General features: G+C 37.9%; 1 protein-coding gene and 1 pseudogene across 31 annotated transcripts in view; both read left to right on the top strand.

The window, feature by feature from the left end:
* BMP4 (bone morphogenetic protein 4) overlaps positions 1–19,533 on the top strand; it is a 348,582-nt gene that overhangs the window by 265,611 nt on the left and 63,438 nt on the right. For 2 of the 31 annotated variants that reach the window (XR_012036636.1, XR_012036632.1), the window contains exon 4: positions 13,008–13,294. The exons of the other annotated variants lie outside the window; for them this stretch is intronic. The gene's annotated coding sequence lies outside the window, so the exon portion shown is untranslated. The remainder of the gene's footprint in view (positions 1–13,007; positions 13,295–19,533) is intronic. 31 annotated transcript variants of the gene reach the window in all.
* LOC140639979 (ferritin heavy chain pseudogene) lies at positions 16,407–19,022 on the top strand (annotated as a pseudogene).

Raw genomic sequence — 19,533 nt, 5'->3', positions numbered from 1 at the left:
CTTAAGTAGAGGGAAAGTTTATTGGAAGGATATATGACAGTTCTTGAATAAAACAAAGCTTAGGCACCTGGCTTCGAAAGGACAGGAATCATTGTACAGGAATCCCAGGGACTAGGAAACAAAAACGGATGGTCTCGTTAGAACATCTCTGTTAGGATGAGCTGGCTTCTGGAATTTTTTTAGTCTGTGACATGTCACTTAAGACCCCATCTCAGGGAGAAAGGTGTCTCACTGCCTGGTTAAAGGAGGGCTGGGATCATTCATTCATTCAACAGATAGATTTATTGATCTATACTACTACATGCCAGGTGCCTGAAGTACACAACTTGGCTGACAGCCCCAACACGATGCATTTAGTGGGAGAAGGATAATTTCTCCAGTGCAAAATCAAAGTGCTGCAATAGAAGTAGAATTGGAAAAATGGGAAAGGTTGAAGGGTGTTCAGTATGGCCAGTAAACACTGTAGGATGATTTTCTTTAGATGCACAGACATTTATATACTTACTTCTTTTTGTTGGTTTTTGTTGCTGTTTTGTTTATTTTTTAGAAACATTTGCTCCTTGAACGCTTTCTTGCTTTTGGAACAAATTTCCAAATTTCCCAAATCAGTGGGCTAGAGAATATTAACTCCCACCACTCTAGAGCCAAGCAAAACCTGGCCATGGATGCTCACCTGGCACCAGCAGCCACATATCTGTACCTTGGCTTCTTGCATTCAGGGGCCTGATGAGTTTTGATCCAGCTTCTTTTTTCTCTGTCAGGGTGAATTACAGATTCTGCTTTGTTCACATGTTTATTCTTTCACTTAATCATTGTCAATTTCCTCCCCCCACTGTTCACACACACATTTATCTCAAAGTTTCATTTGAGTGTAAAGTTATTACAGTTTTCTTGCACTATATGTTTAATTTCCCATTTTTGACTACCTTATGAGAAGTCTGATAATGAGCGCATTGTGTTTCTATCTGTCCCTTAAAGAAATTTTTCTCCTTTTTACTGTTTTATATTCCCAGACTTAATATTGGCTCGAATACAGAAGCATTTACATTCAGAAGCAAATACAGGGAAATGACTATATTACCTAAGCATAGCTCATAGAGAGCTAAGGTGGAAAAATCACACTTTCTTTTTGTTTTTCCTACATAAGTCATACAAGTAGTCTTCATTATCAGAGCATTCCTCAAATGCCCTCATTGTTTATTCATGCATTCATTCACTCATTCGTTTGTTTTATTTCCCAAGCAATTATTAGCCACATTTGCTGTACACTATTCTTAAATGGAATTTCTTTGACTTTATATGAACTTAAAGTAAGATGAAGTTTTTAGTGAGCTTAGCACAAGCCAATCTGAGGGGACCAGAAAGGAGTTTGCGATGCAGTTTCTAGGAGATCCTCAGTCTTGGGCTTGTATCGTTGATGTAGTATAAAATTCCAGTTCCTGAGGCAAAACTTAAAATGGCCCCTCGTTCCAGCTGCAGAAACAACCTACCCTTCCTTGGATCTCTGTCACCTTCTGCTTCCCTGGACAAAGAGGGAGTTTTGTGGGCAGAAGCTCTAAGGGCTTTTTAAGGACTCAGAGCTCCCTAAGGGAGGGTGGTGCTGGCAGGATGTGGTGTGATAGAAGCAGCAGTATCAAACCTATAGCTGGCTTTTCATCTCCTCTACTGTTTGAATTCCAATTCTGTTGGTTGGTTTAATAGTCTTTTTTACAATGCTTTTTCCCCTTCCAGTACAGAATCAAGTCTAAGGTCTGGTGTTGCACTGGGTTGTCATATCTCTTTCACCTCCTCTAATCTGGAACGTTTTTGTAGTGTTTCTTTATCTTTTACAACCTTAGCTTAGCTTTTTTGAAGACTATAATCCTCACTACCATCACTCTTCTCTTTTACTCCTGCCCTCACTTTTTAAAAATAGAATACTCCGCATTTTAGGTTTGTTCGATGTTTCCAAAGTACTACATAGGTGATATTAGTCCTTCAGGTTATCATGTCTCTGTTGTCACCAGTAACGTTTATTTCGATGACTTGGTCAAGGTATTGTCCAAATTCTCTGTTATGTAATTACTGTCCCCCACCCCACTTTTGCAATTAAGAAGTGGCCCCTAGGGAGGAACTTTAAGATGGTACTAATATCCATGAAGCATCCTTTGATGAGTCCTGTCTGATCCAATCTTTATTATCATGATTGCAAAATAATAGTTCTTCAGCTCCAGTACTGCTTCATTCACCATCAGTCATTGTATTTCACTATAGCCCAGGGCTCTCCGTCCCTCATTTATTTATTATTTACTATTTATTTGTTATTAGTACAGACTCATGAATTCCCATTTTTTCAGTGGTTTTATAACTCGCTGCTGTCCTTAGTTCTGTTGATGCTCAAATTTATATGTTCTTCCTTATGTAAAATACCAGGCAAATGTAGTTTTATGCAGTTTACCTACATCCACTCAGATTGCAGCCCCTAAGCCCCTCCTGTGTAGAAATTCTAGAGCCACCACTGTGGCTAAATACACAGATTTAGTTATGCATAGACTATAGCACCCAAAAAAACTTGATAGTAGGGGCTGCCTCAGGGGAAGGAGATAGAGGGGGGCCAGAGGTTTGAGGTTGGAGAAAAACTTAATTTTTACTTTGGTAATATTTGAATTTGTTTTTAAATGAGGTACATGTAATAATTTTTGATTATCAAAAATTTTTAAAAAGCTTGTTTGTTTGCTGAGTCATTATTTGGCAAAGCCAGATTAATTTGAGTCTGCTACTGTGAAACACATTTTGTTTTCTCAGTTGTTAAACTTCTCAGCTCCATTTGAAAGTTTTCCAGGCAATCTTCATGATCTAAGTGGTATTGCTTGATGATTGCTTGGTGACATTAGTTAGGGTCTATTTTTGAAGGCAGGTTTTAGATACTAGCAACCAGCAAGTCTGACCCTTGACCCTCAGTTTTCAGACTTGGAGTATGATTTCCAATGCCAATGTTAACACAGTGTCATTGTCATTGCAGTGTAGTTCTGTTTCTGCCCTGAGCTTTATTCGAGAGAGTTTTGCAAGCTGGTTAGATGGGAAACTGTGTGAGGTTATTAGATCAATTGTTTATTTCAGTTATTTTCTTAGTCATTTGGCTGCATGTGTCCTAAGTGAGCAACAGTGGCAGATTTGGTGCATAAGGGTTCTTTGGATTCTAAATAATTGCCAGGGTTGCTGTCATTGAGTTGCTCTCCTATTCACATTGTAGACAATTAAAAAGAAATCTTTATAAAATCACATACAATATATCCTTAAATTTCTTCTTCACTTAAAATAAACCTGTACATTTAAAACATTTGATCTCACTGTGGTAAGAAATATGTGAACCCTGCAACCTCGTAGACAGTCAGGGCTCAGTGTGGAGCAGTTTGTAACACACAAACCGGAGGGAAGCTCTCTCGGCCCACTCACAAGAAGCCTCGTGTAATTATTCCTCCATTAAGCTTGCCTGCAGACCACACTGAGCTCAGCCATAGTCATCCTTCTTTGAAAAAAGAATAATAAAGTGGCCTTATTATAAACATGGGCGAGCTGGATTTTTTTGAGGGCCTTTTACATTTTGGAGCCTTGTGGTTTTCTTCATCTATCTGATAATCATTAACATGCACAACAGTTAACCTTCCAGCAATGTGAAACTTTATATCTGAGCTTTGCGGCATCTGTCTTGCAGTGCAGACTGAGGTTTGCTGAGGCTGTTTTTATAATCACTGGTGGTAAAATCAGGAAGATGCAAAATGGGCGTGTATTGAAACGCAGTTCATCCCACATTCTAGACCTTAAATTAGAGTGATGAGCATAAACACTGCAAACAGAGTTTTTTCCCAACTAAATTGAAATTATATTTTAAATTACCTACAATTACCAGAAACCATCTCAAAGCTAGAAATTAACTTCTTAGGCACTGGTCCCAGCAGATCAGCTGTTAAATGGACCATCTTGTGTAGCTGACCTCCCACTCTGGTTTCATCCTCACATAGCCTTGAAAGAACTGGGCAAGGTGGAGCCCCAGGGCGGTTCCCAAGTTTCATGGTCATGTGACAGGCGTTGGCCAGTGGGATGGTACAGCCATATTTTTACAACTTCCCAAATTACAGTTTCATCCAGGTTCGTGACATTTTGCTGAAAAACTGTGCTTGTTTTGTTTTTAAAAACAAGTGATTGTTTTATTTTAAATTTTAATTGAACTAGTTTTATGCAGCAGGTTTTGTAATCTGGAATGTAGGGCGTGCAGTTGGGTTCAGGTGCCAGAGACTATTCTGGACTGGTCACTGTATGACCTTGGTTATGGCTCTCGCCTTCTAAGCTATACAATCATTGTCAGAACTGTCAGGGATGAGCAGTTGGGCAACTGTCAAGTGCCCTCTCCTTAACACCGGGTAGGTGGCCTATGCGCACGACTAGGTTCTTCCCCATCCTGCTCCCTAGTCTTTGTTGCCGCCTCCCTTTCACTGAGAGTATGAGGGTCTAAGGGTCAGCCTTGCTTTATACTGTCTGGCTGGTACACAACTGAGCATGTGTTTGACTTGAATTCAACACGGTGGAATACTTTGAAATGTTGAAATTTGTGCTTAGTATATTTGCAAATGGATTAACTAGTTTGAACCCCATGGCCTCTTATTTCTCCAGGAACTCATAATAAGCCTCTCTTCCTTGAATCCAGTCTCTTGTTTTCAATCCACCCCCTAACCGTCCCCAAAGTGATTTTTCTAAAATCCAAAGCAATGCCAATTTCCTTCTTAAAAACCCTTCAAACATTTCTCCATCGCCAAGAGCCATGCTGATTCAATCCCTGCCAACTTCTCTGCTTCACACTCCACACTTCTGCAGCATGAGATTATTTCTACTTCTCCCAGGGCAGCCCTCTTGTATTCATGTAAAGTACCTCATTTCATCCCATGGGTTCTTTCTGGCTTGCTCTACCTATCACTTCTCCACTTGGCTAGGTCACAAACAATGTTTAAGATTGTTTAAACCATGCTTGGACTGAATGTTTGTATCCTCTCAAAATCCCTATGTTAAAATCTGAATCCTCAAAGTGATGTTATAGGATGCTATAGGGGAGTGATATCCCTCCCCACCTTTGGGAGGGAACCCCTTTGAGAGGTGATCAGGTCATGAAGGTAGAGCCTCATGATTGGGATTAGTATCCTTATAAAAGAGGCCCCAGAGAGATCCCTTGTCCCTTTTGCCATGTGGGGTACAGCTAGAAGAGAGATGTCCGTGAGAAAGTGGACTCATCAGACACCAAATTTGTCAGTGCTGTGATCTTAGACTTATTGGGAGAAACAAATTTCTGTTATTTATAAGCCTCTAGTTTGCAGTATTTTGTTAAAGCTACCCAAACTGGGGCAGCCCGGGTGGCTCAGCAGTTTAGCCCCACCTTCAGCCCAGGGCCTGATCCTGGAGACCTGGGATCGAGTCCCACGTCAGGCTCCCTGCTTGGAGCCTGCTTCTCCCTCTGTCTGTGTCTCTGCCTCTCTTTCTCTGTAGGTCTCTCATGAATAAATAAGTAAAATCTTAAAAAATAAAAAAAAGCTACCCAAACTGACTAAAGCAGACCACATCTTCTAAAAAGCCTCTCTGAAACCCCTAGTTTATGGTGGATACTCCTTCTTAATGTATTAATTTAAACATTTGAGTGCCTGTTATGCACACAATGATATTAGTTAATGGGGTTCATTTTGCTCCCATGAGTCTCTCTGCCCATCTCTAGGTGTAGAGGAAGAGAGGAGAATATCCAAGAAGGAGGAACTTGATTTCTTAGTGTCCATGAGGAGGTGGTCATATGAGTGCTCTTTATAAAGGGCATATTTGGGAGGCTTTATTTGAGAACTGGAGAAGGGTGAGGTAAAACAAATGACCACAACCATTTCTCCCAACCATAAACTCTATAAAGTTGAAATATGTAACTGAAGTAAAAAAAATAGCTTTGTATACTCTTTTAGACCCCAAGTGTGTATTAGACTGACATGAAGTTTGGTTAATAATGGAGTATACCACCATACTATTAATAATGTGATACTGGTCTTAAATTAAAATAGTTATTATGATAAGGGAATAAACTATAAAGAGAACTCTCATTTTGATTATCTGTGCCCCATGAATCACTTTAGTGATTTGATTAGATAATGCTCTTTAACCCAACTTCTAGGGGATTTCTGAGGGATAAATGAATAGGTGTAGAATTAAAAGGCAATAAATGGGCTAAAGTATCTGTTGTCATACTGTATCAATAAGAATACTTTTGGCATCCATAGAAAACCTTACTAAGAGTGACTTAAACTATCTTACTAATATAATAGGCATTCTGGAGGTAAATAGCTGTGGGTGATTGGTAATAGCTCAAAAAAATACCAGAGCTAGTATTTCTCCAATTCTGTTGGCCCATTTCTTGGGGTTGCAAGATGGCTGCCATAGCTCTAGGCACTAGGGTATATCAAAGGCCAGAAGAAGGCAGTTGCAGAAGGGATGGTGCTAGTGACATCTGTCCTTTATATCAGGGAAGGGAAGAATTGCCAGAAGCTCCTGGAGAATTCCACTTATACCTCATTGGGGATAAAACTGTTTCACGTAGCCAATGCGGGCTGCAGGAGAGCAGGAAAGCAAATATTTGGCTTTTCTAGCCTCTATAATGAAGGATGCCAAAGGAGGTAGGTTTGAGAGTGGGAGTTGGGCCAGCTAACTAATGGCATCTGTCACATGTATGTCCGCTAATTCTTTTAGAAGTCATCAGCCTTCACTGCCACTTACCAGTGTCTTGCTCTTTGGGACTCTTTTAAGGTAGAAACTGGCAAAAATAAAACCTTGCTTCATTTATAGATTTCTCCAATTACCACAGCAGTGGGCCTGTGTGGTCTCTGACAGGCTATCTGTGCCTGGGGAAAAGAAGCATTTGCCTATGGTGTCAGAGAAAGCTTTTGAATCCAGTTGTTTGGATAGATCTGAAAAAAAAAAAAAGTGTAACCAAAAATGTCTATCCTTGGTATAACTTTTCGCTCTTGTTTATTCATGGGTGCTTCTAAGAGCTTTTGCAAGTAAACCTTCCAAAGCTTAAACTAAGTGTGGTAGGCAAACTATCTCAGAGTTTACGGTTTACACCACCGATCAAGAAGAATAACAATCCATTAATTCCAATGAGGTAACCTCATTAAAGGGGGCATGTGGAATAAACAAGGGGAGATTCTAGCCAGTTTGAAAACTTGAAGGCACACTGTCTTCTCTCTGTGCTGGAATATCCACAGACACCTCTCTGGTTTAGGAACATATGTGATGGGATAGCCTGTGATATAGTTGGGCTGAAGACAGTACAGAGTAGTGTTAAGATGTGAGCACTGGAGCCAGATTGTCTAGTCTCAAGTCCTACTTCTACAGCTTACTGGCTGTGTGACCTAGGACAAGTTATTTAAATTCTCTGTGCCTCCAAATGGGGCAGTAATAGTAACTCAGCTAATATACATAAATACATGTAAAGCACTGAGAAAATTTCCCATCACAGTATATATAATAATTGGTAATTATTATCTCTTGTTATTATGTAATAATATTATATAAAATGATAACACTCATTAGGGCAAGCACACTCTGTTTATCCACTTTTCCCATCCTATTGGTATGAATCTCCTCTGGACATTTTCTTGTTACAGAGGAAGCATTCGTAAATCCTTGTCAATATGTAAGTGCTTTGGAGGTAGCACCACTTAGTAACTCTCTGCACACTGTGTCATGCTGTGTGTATTATTTTCACAGTTTCACAGAAAGAAAAAGGAATTGAGCACAGAGGTAGAGAAACTTGTCCAAGCCACACAGGTAGTAAATGTGGAGTTAGAATTAGAACTCTGGTATTTCAGACTCTTGAAGTTCTGCAATTTAGTCCCATTCTAGCATTATTGAAAGGAGTTCTAAGGCACAAGTTAGCTTTTCATATGCATGTCTCTTTCTCTCTGCACATAATTTTCTCAGAGGGAAAGATTTGAGCCATCCTTTAGGATATCCACACAAGTCACAGTTATCCTTTTTTTTTCTAAAAACTGTTCCAAGGTCCTGATGAGGGAGGGCTCCAAAGGCTATATATATATAAAGGATATATATATCCTCTTTTTTCTAAAAACTATTCCAAGGTCCTGATGAAGGAGGGCTCCAAAGGCTATATATGCTTAAGAAGTATAGTTAGCACCCATTAAACTTTAGATGCTGTCATATTGTTACACAAACCCACCTTTTCTGGCCAAGGTTGAGTGGACATCAAGCCAAACTGGGCCAGTTGGATTCTTTCAAGAACTTGAAAATTGGATTCTGAGATAGCCCAGTAGATACAGCATGTCACTGGAACTAAGATGATGGAAGTTCAAGAACAGTAAAGTATCTATCTCACCACAAGGGTTGGAAAAGGCGTGGAGTGCTGCCCTGCAGAGAGAGAACAGAAGAGATGAAAAAGGCTAAGCAGAGGAAGAGATGAGAGGTGGAGGCATATAGTGCCTAGGAAATAGTGGGGTTTCTCAAGTCTTAGTTGTAGTCCCTTACAAAATTCCTGCCTTGGGTGTTTGTAAGAAACCCTGTCTCCTAACATTAATTTACCCACATCTTGTTTTCTTTGTGTGTTAAGCTAGCTTAGATTGTTCTCTTGTCACCAGCAACCAAAACAGCCTCAGTGAAGACCATTTGATTGGGACAGATGCCGTAGTTACTGATTGAAATAAGTGTTTTAGATTATCTGGGTACTTTATTTATCATACTCTCTTTTTTATTCCCATAGATTATGGGTTGACCTATTCAATACCGTAAATGTAATTCAGGTACCCTAACACAAACTTGAGAAAGTTCCTACTTTCACTTGTCAATTGCTAAATCTTAGCAAGATTAAGAATACACAACATTGTGTCTCTCTACATAAGGTCTAGGTGTGGTGTGTGTGTGCGTGTGTGTGTGCATGTACTTGTGTCTAAACTTCCTAGAGCTGTACCTTATTCTTGTGGAAATCACTTTTCAAGAAAGTTCTAAGCACTTTGTTCTTCTGAGTGTGCTCAGCCTTCCACCATCACTGAGTGGTCAGAATCACACTGTGATCCCAGGCCAGAGAAGAGTCCAGATGGACAGAAAAGATTCACCTTGTAGTCACTGAATTTCATCTGTGTAGCTTCCGTGGTCTGAAATCCTGATGCAGGTGACAAAAGCAAGGTCTTGCGATCTTCATCCAAAGTCTCGTAAGCTGCTAGCTTTCAATACCAGTTCTAGTATATAAAGAGATCCAATAGGATATGATCCCTAGAACTTAATCATTTCACATATGACTTCCTATTCCAAGAAGTATCCTAAGATTTAAAACAAAAAAAAATTACAGGTTTTGTTTTTCTAAGGGTTTTTTTCTTTCTTTTTTTACGTAATAGCCTCAAACACCGTGGTTCTTGACCAGGATATATTTCAAGGTGATCAGGGAAGCTTTCTTTGAAATAGACTTGCCATCTGAGAGCAGGGAAGACAGATATTGTCACAGTATGAGTGGATCCCTAAATTGGTGTAATTTTTTGGAGGGCAATTCAATAGTATTTATCAAAAATTTAAATGCACATATATACTAATAAGACTTAAGGAGGAATATATTCCATAGCTGTACTTGCATAGCTGCCCAGATATATATTTAAAAGAATGTATGCTGAAGCATTATTAGTATAGGGGAAAAACTTGGAATATTATATCACTAAAAGGAGATAGATTTTATGAAAGTGTAGGTAGATCCTGTGAGGAAAAGGCCAAAATAAGTAAATAAAGCAAGTTGTAGAACATGTTTACAACAATAATAAAAGGAGAGATATGCATATACTTATGAGTTTGTGCCACCTTTGTGATATAGATATACACTTATATGTATAGAAAGCTTCAGAAAGAATATATAACCTGCCCACAAGGTTACCTCAGAGAAGTAAATAAAGCATATTGTCTCAAAAAGAACTTTTAAAAATACTTTATGCTGTTTTTGTTACCTACTAGTTGTAGAATAGTCTCAGTGAAGACAATTTGGCTGGCATGGACACTGATTATAGTTTCTGATCAAAATAAGTGTTTTAGGTTATCAAGCGTATTATAAAATACAAAACTGATTCAGGCTTGTTGTAAAAAAGAATTTCAAACAATATAGACATTTATATAAGATGAAAGAAAATTTCCTTTTTCCCCATTCCCCACCTCTCCTCCTTGGAAGGGAGGAGACTTTCTACTTTTCATGTAGAAAAGGTACTTTCATACCTCTCTTGGTCCTGTATGTTTTTACTATGAGCATGTATGACTTTCATATATAATAATCATATTTTGCTATTTTAGGATCTTACCAACATCTATTAGACCAGAAAGTTCGGGGATAGAGGCTAAACATGTATATTTAAAAATAACTGCCTGGGTGATTCTGATATATATTCTTTGTTAAGAACCACTAGCTATGATCATTCTTTGTGTCCTAAAGTCCAACATGACTTAGAATGAAATTTAAGAATTTCCATTATGGAAGGGGTTCCCATCTCTAAGAATCTAGGTAGCTTTATAAGCATGAATAATTGGAAATTTTCAAAAGAAGGGCCTATCCCTGTGATATTCTAAAGAGTTCATGGTTGAATTGACCATACTTAGTAGGAACTGAATTGTGACATCACACATCACAACCATATATAACTATATGGTTGGCATACCTATATTGTCCACTACCGTGTCCGTTGAAGACATTGCTAATCAATCTTCACACTTGTTCTTAGTGAGCCTTCACATAGCTCAGAATCCTTTTTATCAGAACTCATCATCCCAGATAACTACCATCTAGCCTTGATTTGCAATGCCAAATGAAACCTATTGTAGTGGCCTTCTGTTTGTGATCTTTCTGGCATGATTTCCCCACTTTTTCAGAATACAAAACCCTTCTTTCCTATGAGCAACCCATTCCATATGGCTTTCCATATAGGCCTGACTATATTCCCTGCTCCAGCTACAGAAGTGGAAACATCACCTACACTGCTCCCATAAATCAGAGAATCCCATCGTATAGGCTACACTGATTGGTACAAGGATAGGTACATGATCAATTCAGATCAATAAATTATTCTTTCCTGGGACTTTCTCTTGAAGTTATTTGGGAAACAAAAAACATGTTTCTCCCTCTTGGTTATTAAGCTTATATAGATTTTGAGTCTTCAGCTTTCAGCCATCATCTTGGTGATCTAGAAAAAATCTGTTGAAAAAGTCCCCATCAAAGAAGGAAGTGAGAGACACTCCTGATATTGTCATTTATGATTTATGATCCTGATCCACGTATACCTGAAGCCAGATGGATCTTCCCAACCATCTATTTATGTGAGTTAGTAAATTCCTTTAATTTGCCTATATTTGTTTGAGTTAGGTTAATGCCACTTGAAGTAAAGAATCTTTATTAATTATACCTGTTCCCCTTCCTTATCCCTGGGTGTGAAAATCTGTGCTTGGGCTTCTTTTCGATTTTCTATCCTTTCTTTCTATTTGTGAGCCTTTCTTTGTATTTCTTGATTTGGCTCCTGTATTTGAGAATGGAATATACTCAAAAGCCAGATGGGGTAGAGGATGTTGGTTTGTTGTTGCTATTGTCATTATTAAGGTTAAAGCAAGAAATTCCTATTGTAAATCAATTCTATTAGAATTAGAATCAGAGATGAATTAGGATCTTGGTAGGCAATGAGGAAAACTGTGGGTCAGCTCATACATAGAATGATAGAATCTTAAAGGAAGAAGAGACCTAAGCAATTCAATATTCTCTTTTTACAAAAGAGGAAACTGAGATGCAGAAGGTTAATCCATTTGTCCAAGGTCATAGAGTCTAGCCTATAGTCCAGATCTTCCTGGCTTTATCTGATGTTCTTTCACTGCATTGTGCTGCCTTATTTCTGGGTTGAAAACAGTAAAACTGGATCATTATTAAATGACTAGATGTAATGTTAAAAAATCATTAACATCATCACCAATCAGTGAATGAGCAGTTTAATCAAAATTCAGCATTTACAACTGCATTACAAATCAGCAAAAGAAAATAAGTAGACCACATTAAACATAACCTCATACATAAGTAAACTGAAGTTTTTAAATCTGTGATTCAAAGTCCAGATTTTTCCAATCTTCCAAATTTGGTATCCCTACTCTTTTAAACGTTGAGGAAAATTTTTGAAAGTTTCTTCCAGCCTTGCCCTACTGTATACATACAGATAGACTAGTGATTTCCTTTTGTGTTATGTGTGTGTGTGATTTCCTCTGAAATGGAAATGCTTATAGAAATGACTGCATCAACAAACTACTTGTGAGGTTATTTTCAAGTAAGTAATAGATTATTGGCAGTTCAGAAAAAGTCTGTATTTATATCTTGAGATTTTTTTTTGTTAACTCCTTACATTCCTGAGAGAGATATATGACCTACAGAGCAATGAATCATTTCATTCCAAATACATAGACTCATGGCATTTAGGGTGAGAGGGTTATTTAGAAACTGCTTTAGTTCAACATTTATTGATGAGGAACCCAAGACCCAGGGAAATTAATTGACTGTATGCCACTATGAGCAGGGAGCTATTATGAATCCTTCCATAATGTCATCTGATATTAACTTTTTCTTATAAATCTGATTTTTCATGAAAATTTTGAAGCTTGATGGCAAGTAAGAAAATGTATCAAAATATATGATTTTTACTTATTAGTATTGATTTAAATATTTAAATAACATGAAAGAACTATTTGAGTAATTAAGCTAACATATATTTTCTTACTTTTCTATTTCCCTTCCCAACCACACTCCAAAAAGCAACAATAATTATTCCAAAAACATTTTTCCCATATTTAATATTTTATAATCTGATATTAGGGGAATACAATCAACATATATTCTCATAAAATATTTTGTGTAATACGCACTTAAACTTATGAGGTGTTTGTATTCTAAAGCATTTGGTGTATGGTCTAATAGTCTCCCATATTGACATATGCAGAATTCCAGAACAGTCTGAACACCTCTTCAGGTCCAATTGATGAAATTAAGCATGTCAAGCACATGAAAAGCTTGCAGCAAAGGTGACCTCCAAAGCAAGCAAGCAAGCAAGCACCCTGGGCCTCTGAAGTAAAGACTCAAAAAGGACCTCTCCCCACTCTGCCTTGCAAGGAAAGGCAGCTCTTCAATGGGAGAAAAACAATTAGAAAATTAGCATCTTGATCCAAGGAAAGCTGAATAGGGGAAACAGATGTCTCTTACCTAATTCTGTATTTTTCACTCTTTCAGGTGAGAAAGAAAGCCTTTTGGGAACTGGTAGGCTTTATGTATCACAGTAGTATTGTCTTGCAAACCACAGAGAAGTGAGTCTCAGACAGGATGGTCAGTAGAATTGCCCCAGAAACTTCTAGCTGCTGCAAACCTAGGCCTAGAGTTTTTTGTTTTGTTTTGTTTTCTTTTTTGTTTTTTTAGAAGTTGCTTTTTTATTTTTTAGGAAACTTAAATACATTTAAAAGGTGTGTGAAAAAAATAAAATAAAATAAAAGGTGTGTGAAACCAAAAAATTTTTCTTTGAACAGTGTCAATTCATCATAATATTTACTCTGCTCTGGATTTTGCTAGCTACTAGGGCTACAGAAATGAAATTCCACTTCTTAACATTTATTTTAAAAAGTAAATATTATAAGAGTACAATAATAGGTTAGAAAGGTGTTCACTGTAGCATTTATTATAATGGCAAAACATTGGCAACAATCTGAACAACCATCACTATGGAATTTGCTAAATTATGTTGTATCCACATAGAAATAAAGTTATCTTTAAAAAAGTACAGAAATTTGTTGTTTTTCTTCTAATTTTCAATTGGATGAGATAGTATATGTAAGAAACTCCAAAATATATGCTTTCGGAAAGCAATTTTACTGGAGAAAGAGTTAATCATGAAGAAAAGAAAATCCTTTTCCTTCCTTCCTTCCTTCCTTCCTTCCTTCCTTCCTCCCTCCCTCCCTCCCTCCCTCCCTCCCTCCCTTTCTTTCTTTCCTTCTTTCCTTCTTTCTTTTTTTTTCTTTCTTTCTTTCTTTCTTTCTTTCTTTCTTTCTTTCTTTCTTTCTTTCTTTCTTTCTTTCTTTCCTTCCTTCCTTCCTTCCTTCCTTCCTTCCTTCCTTCCTTCCTTCCTTCCTTCCTTCCTTCCTTCCTTCCTTCCTTCCTTCCTTCCTTCTTCCTCATTTACACTTCTTCTGGGTAAAGAAATTCTATGTTGTAACAAGACCAGCTGGGGTTCCCATCTGAGAGATTGTTTCTCTAATATTTGTAAGACTGACCAACCTAAATCATTGAGTCAGGGAATGTTCCAGCTGGACATAATTATTCTGTGTGAATGGGGCCCTAGTAGATTGAATTATCTTGAGCATCGACCAGGGCACCTAGCTGGTGACTGTATATTATGGGATACTTTATTTAGGACATTAAAAGACACAGGCATTGGTATAGAAACAAAAAGAACCTATATATAAGTTTACTTAGAGTTGTCTTTGCCCATATGTCAATTATTAAAACATGTGCTAATACACATAAGGTTTTCTTAAATCATTTGTAGTCTACTAATGACAATTAATAAACTAGTCAAATCTTAACTAACTGGAGAGGTGAGGTCTCACTTCACTCGTCCCTTTTGATTTGTTTTCTTTCTATCTCCAGCATTTGCTGTTTCTTAAGGCTTTGTCCTTGGTTTTCATCTTTTGGTTGCAGGATTTCTCACATTCATTCTGTACCTACTCAAGATCCAATTGTTAGAGAACAAGGACCTTGTACTCTCAACTATAGAAAAGTTATATGTTGCTGCCCCATCATGATTTCACTACTCCCTTTTGACTTCTGTAATTTGTGCATCACTTTATTCTGTGTGTGTGGCAACTTTTCATTCATTTATTTATTCATCAAATATTTTATGGAATGCCTACTTTGTACCACATCCTATTGTACAGATAATAAGATTTGTTTTTTTTACTCTTTGGCCATATAACAAATTTCATAAGTTACAAAGCCTTGAAAATTACTCAGAATATATTTTCTAAAAACAACAGAATTAAATTAGAAATAAACAGCAAAAAACTATCTAAAAAGTTCTCAAATGCTTGGGTTGGACAATATATTTCCAACTAATTTATGGATCAAGCAAGTCAATCACAATGGAAATTAGAAGATATTTTAAACCGAATGGTAATGGAGATATTTCAAATTTTTTTTTAAATTTATTTTTTATTGGTGTTCAATTTACTAACATACAGAATAACCCCCAGTGCCCGTCACCCATTCATTCCCACCCCCTGCCCTCCTCCCCTTCTACCACCCCTAGTTCGTTTCCCAGAGTTAGCAGTCTTTACGTTCTGTCTCCCTTTCTGATATTTCCCACACATTTCTTCTCCCTTCCCTTATATTCCCTTTCACTATTATTTATATTCCCCAAATGAATGAGAACATATAATGTTTGTCCTTCTCCGACTGACTTACTTCACTCAGCATAATACCCTCCAGTTCCATCCACGTTGAAGCAAATGGTGGGTATTTGTCATTTCTAATAGCTGAGTAGATATTTCAAATTTAAAGGAAAGTTAAGGCAGTGCACAGACAGAAATTTCTTTCTTTTTTTTATTATTTTTTTGTGTATTTTTTATTGGAGTTCAATTTGCCAACGTATAGTATAACACCCAGTGCTCATCCCGTCAAGTGCCCCCCCTCAGTGCCCATCACCCAGTCACCCCATCCCCCCACCCACCTCCCCTACCACTACCCCTTGTTCGTTTTCCAGAGTTAGGACAGACAGATATTTATACTTAAAAGTGCTTATACTTAAAAGTGCTTATGTTAGAAAAGGAGAAAGTTTGAAAATCAGTAATCTACACTTCCACATTAAAATAACAGAAAAAGGAGGAATTTTAACCAAAATTAAGTAGAAAAATTAATAAAGATAGGAATGGAAATCAATGCTATAAGAAATGGATGGACAATAGAGAAAAGTAACAAAAGTAAAAACTCTGTTCTTTGAAAAGATTAATAACATATGATTAAGACAATGAGAAAACACAAGGCACTATTGTGTGAATGAAAGAGAGGTTATCTGGGGCACCTGGGTGGCTCAGTGGTTGAGTGTCTACCTTTGGCTCAGGTCGTGATCCTGGGGTCCTGGGATTGAGTCCTGTGTTAAGTTCCCCTCAAGAAGCCTGCTTCTCCCTCTGCCTGCCCCCCCCTCGCAGGTGCGTCTCTGCCTCTCTCTCTATCTCTGATGAATAAAAGAAAAGAAAAGAAAAGAAAAGAAAAGAAGAAAGAAAAAGAAAGAAAGAAAGAAAGAAAGAAAGAAAGAAAGAAAGAAAGAAAGAAAGAAAGAGAGAGAGAGATCATCCTTGCAGATCCTAGAAGTATTAAAAGGATAGTAAAGGATTGTTATGAATAATTTTATTCAAATAACTTCAAGAACATAAATGAACAGGAAATCAAAAGCAATACTTTATTTTTTAGCGATATTGTAAAGATATTTGACTATCACAAACTCGAAACATAGAAGAATGGTGACTCCTTCTAGCCTTATGCAACTATCCCAAATGACCAGTGAAGACAAGGCCACCATGACGACCGCATCCCCCTCGCAGGTGCGCCAGAACTACCACCAGGACTCAGAGGCCGCCATCAACTGCCAGATCAACCTGGAGCTCTATGCATCTTACGTCTACTTGTCCATGTCTTATTACTTTGATCGTGATGATGTGGCTTTGAAGAACTTTGCCAAATATTTTCTCCACCAGTCTCATGAGGGGAGGGAACATGCTGAGAAACTGATGAAGCTGCAGAACCAATGAGGTGGTCGAATCTTCCTTCAGGATATTAAGAAACCAGACCGTGACGATTGGGAGAATGGGCTGAGTACAATGGAGTGTGCATTACACTTGGAAAAGAGCGTGAATCAGTCACTACTGGAACTGCACAAACTGGCCACTGATAAAAATGACCTCCACTTGTGTGACTTCATTGAGACTAATTACCTGAATGAGCAGGTGAAATCCATCAAAGAATTGGGTGACCATGTAACCAACCTGTGCAAGATGGGGGCTCCCGAATCTGGCATGGCAGAGTATCTCTTTGACAAGCACACCCTGGGAAACAGTGATAGAGCTAAGCCTTAGGCTGTCTTCCCATAGCCACAGGGTGACTTCCCTGGTCACCGAGGCAGTGCATGCATGTTGGGGTTACCTTTACCTTTTTTATAAGTTGTACCAAAACATCTACTTCTTTCGTTTGTATCATTCCTTCAAATAAAGTAATTTGGTACACCCCCCCCCCAAAAAAAAAAAAACTGGCGCCATCTTTTTGGAGAATTCCATTGGATTCTTGAGAAATTGTTTAGGTAGGAACTCCAGTTAGCTGCTATCCCGATGTGGGCTCTATTTAGTTTGCTACAGAACTGCATATCATAAATTGCATATTATCTTATCTGACAAGCCATAAGGTTGAGTGTGCCTAGCAGCACTTTCTCAACAAGGTATGTGGGACCCATGAGACTGAGCTCTAACAGACCTAAAGGTACTGGTAAACTATGTGAACAGATGGTGCCCATTTTAAGTATTCCCACCTTTGATGCATAACCGTATCTCCTTCAACCCACTGATATAGCCTCATGGGTGGGAAGAGCACCCTAAGACCATTTAAATAAGGAAACAAAACATTAAACATGATTATGGATGATGATTCTGCAGTATATGCAGACTGCTGTACTTATTAACCTCAGTTGTGTGTGATGATAATGATAAATTGACAATGATGACAATTGACAATGATGACAATCAACATGATGAAGAGAAATTCTGGGCAGAATTGTAAGTGTTACATCTTTTTGTTCACATTTCTTGGAAACTGGGACATCCTGTGTTAGAGTCTAAGTCAATAATCAGGGGCTAGTGTTCGTCTGGATGGACAGAAACTAGAAAAAAATAATACTGGAAGATTGGCAATAAGAAGGTCTAGGGCCAGAGTAAGTAGATGGAAACTTTTGACATACCAAGGGCAGGTGGTAGGAGTGGTCTGCTCCAGGTGCAAGCAGTTTTTAAAACATAAATCAACAAGACTTTTTGAGGGAGGTATATTGTATCACTGACATTGTTTAGAATTGCCAGTACATGCTGCTAATAAAAAGAAGACTAATTTATAGTTGGCCTTATTATTATTTTTAAATTCTCTGCAAATAGTGCACCCCCTTATCACTTGCGCCTGGTGAGCCACTCCCATTGTCCTGTCTTTGACCTGGAGTGTGACAATATTTGCGATTATTTATGAATGCTGACCAAGTATCCTCACAACTGAGGACCTTCTCAATAATCAGATGGCCAAAGGATGAACCAGATGACCCACTCCAAGGAAGTCAGTCAGCAGCTACTTTCCTTGGTGATTCCAGTGATTCCTCAATGAGTTCATGGAGAGTATGGCAGTGGGGATGGAAGTTATGAATGGGGTCTGGCCCCTACCTCTGTAGGATATCCAGTGCGTCAACAGCAGATATCAACCCTGAGCCCTATTATGTCACCGTATCTCAGTATCACTAGCCAGCCACCTGGTGGCAGAATAATGATATTGGACTCCTATTGGTGAGGACCAGAATGTATGATCATTGGAATAGACAGTCTTAAATGAAATAGCCTTGCTTAAAGCAGTCAATTTATAAAAGTAGGAAAGATATAAATGAATGAATGAAATTGAAGAACAATATAATAGAGATGAAAGTACAAATACTTTTAAGCTGTAAAAACCACAAAAATATTTTAGTAATAAAATCAAAAGGACATAAAATGAAAAGACTTATGAAATAGACAAAAACTATTGCTATTCTGGAATCCCTGGGTGGTTCAGCGGTTTGGCGCCTGCCTTTGGCCCAGGGTGCGATCCTGGAGTCCCGGGATCGAGTCCCACATTGGGCTCCCTGCATGGAGCCTGCTTCTCCTTCTGCCTGTGTGTCTGCCTCTCTCTCTCTCTCTCTCTCTCTGTCTATCATAAATAAATAAATAAATAAATAAATAAATAAATAAATAAATAAATAAATCTTAAAAAAAACCTATTGCTATTCCATTTATAGTTTAATAGAAAGAGAACATCAAATATATTTGGAGTGAGAAAGGCAACAAAATGTCAGGAAGGAAGGAATTACTTGGGAATTCTATCTAAACAAAAATATATAAATAAACTTGAAAATCTTGATGAAATGTATAATTTTCTAGGTAATTATAAATTATAAGATTGACCAAAGGAGATGGAATATCCAAAATGGGTTAGAATAAAATGGTCCTCAATGAAAATCACAAAAGGTAGAAAAAGTGTGAAAGACAAAGAATAAAAAACAAGGGCAACCCATTGAAAATAGTAACAAATATAGTAGCTGTTAACCTAGCTATATCAGTAATCACTATAAATGTCAATGGTCTAAATACATAAATTAAAAGACAGAGATTGGGGGTGCCTGGCTGGCTCAGTCGGGACCATGACTCTTG

This window comes from Canis lupus, chromosome 9 (assembly GCF_048164855.1).
Source record: "Canis lupus baileyi chromosome 9, mCanLup2.hap1, whole genome shotgun sequence".
Classification (NCBI taxonomy): Eukaryota; Metazoa; Chordata; class Mammalia; order Carnivora; family Canidae; genus Canis; species Canis lupus.
Note: the sequence above shows the minus strand (reverse complement) of the source record. Positions and strands in the feature narration are given on the sequence as shown.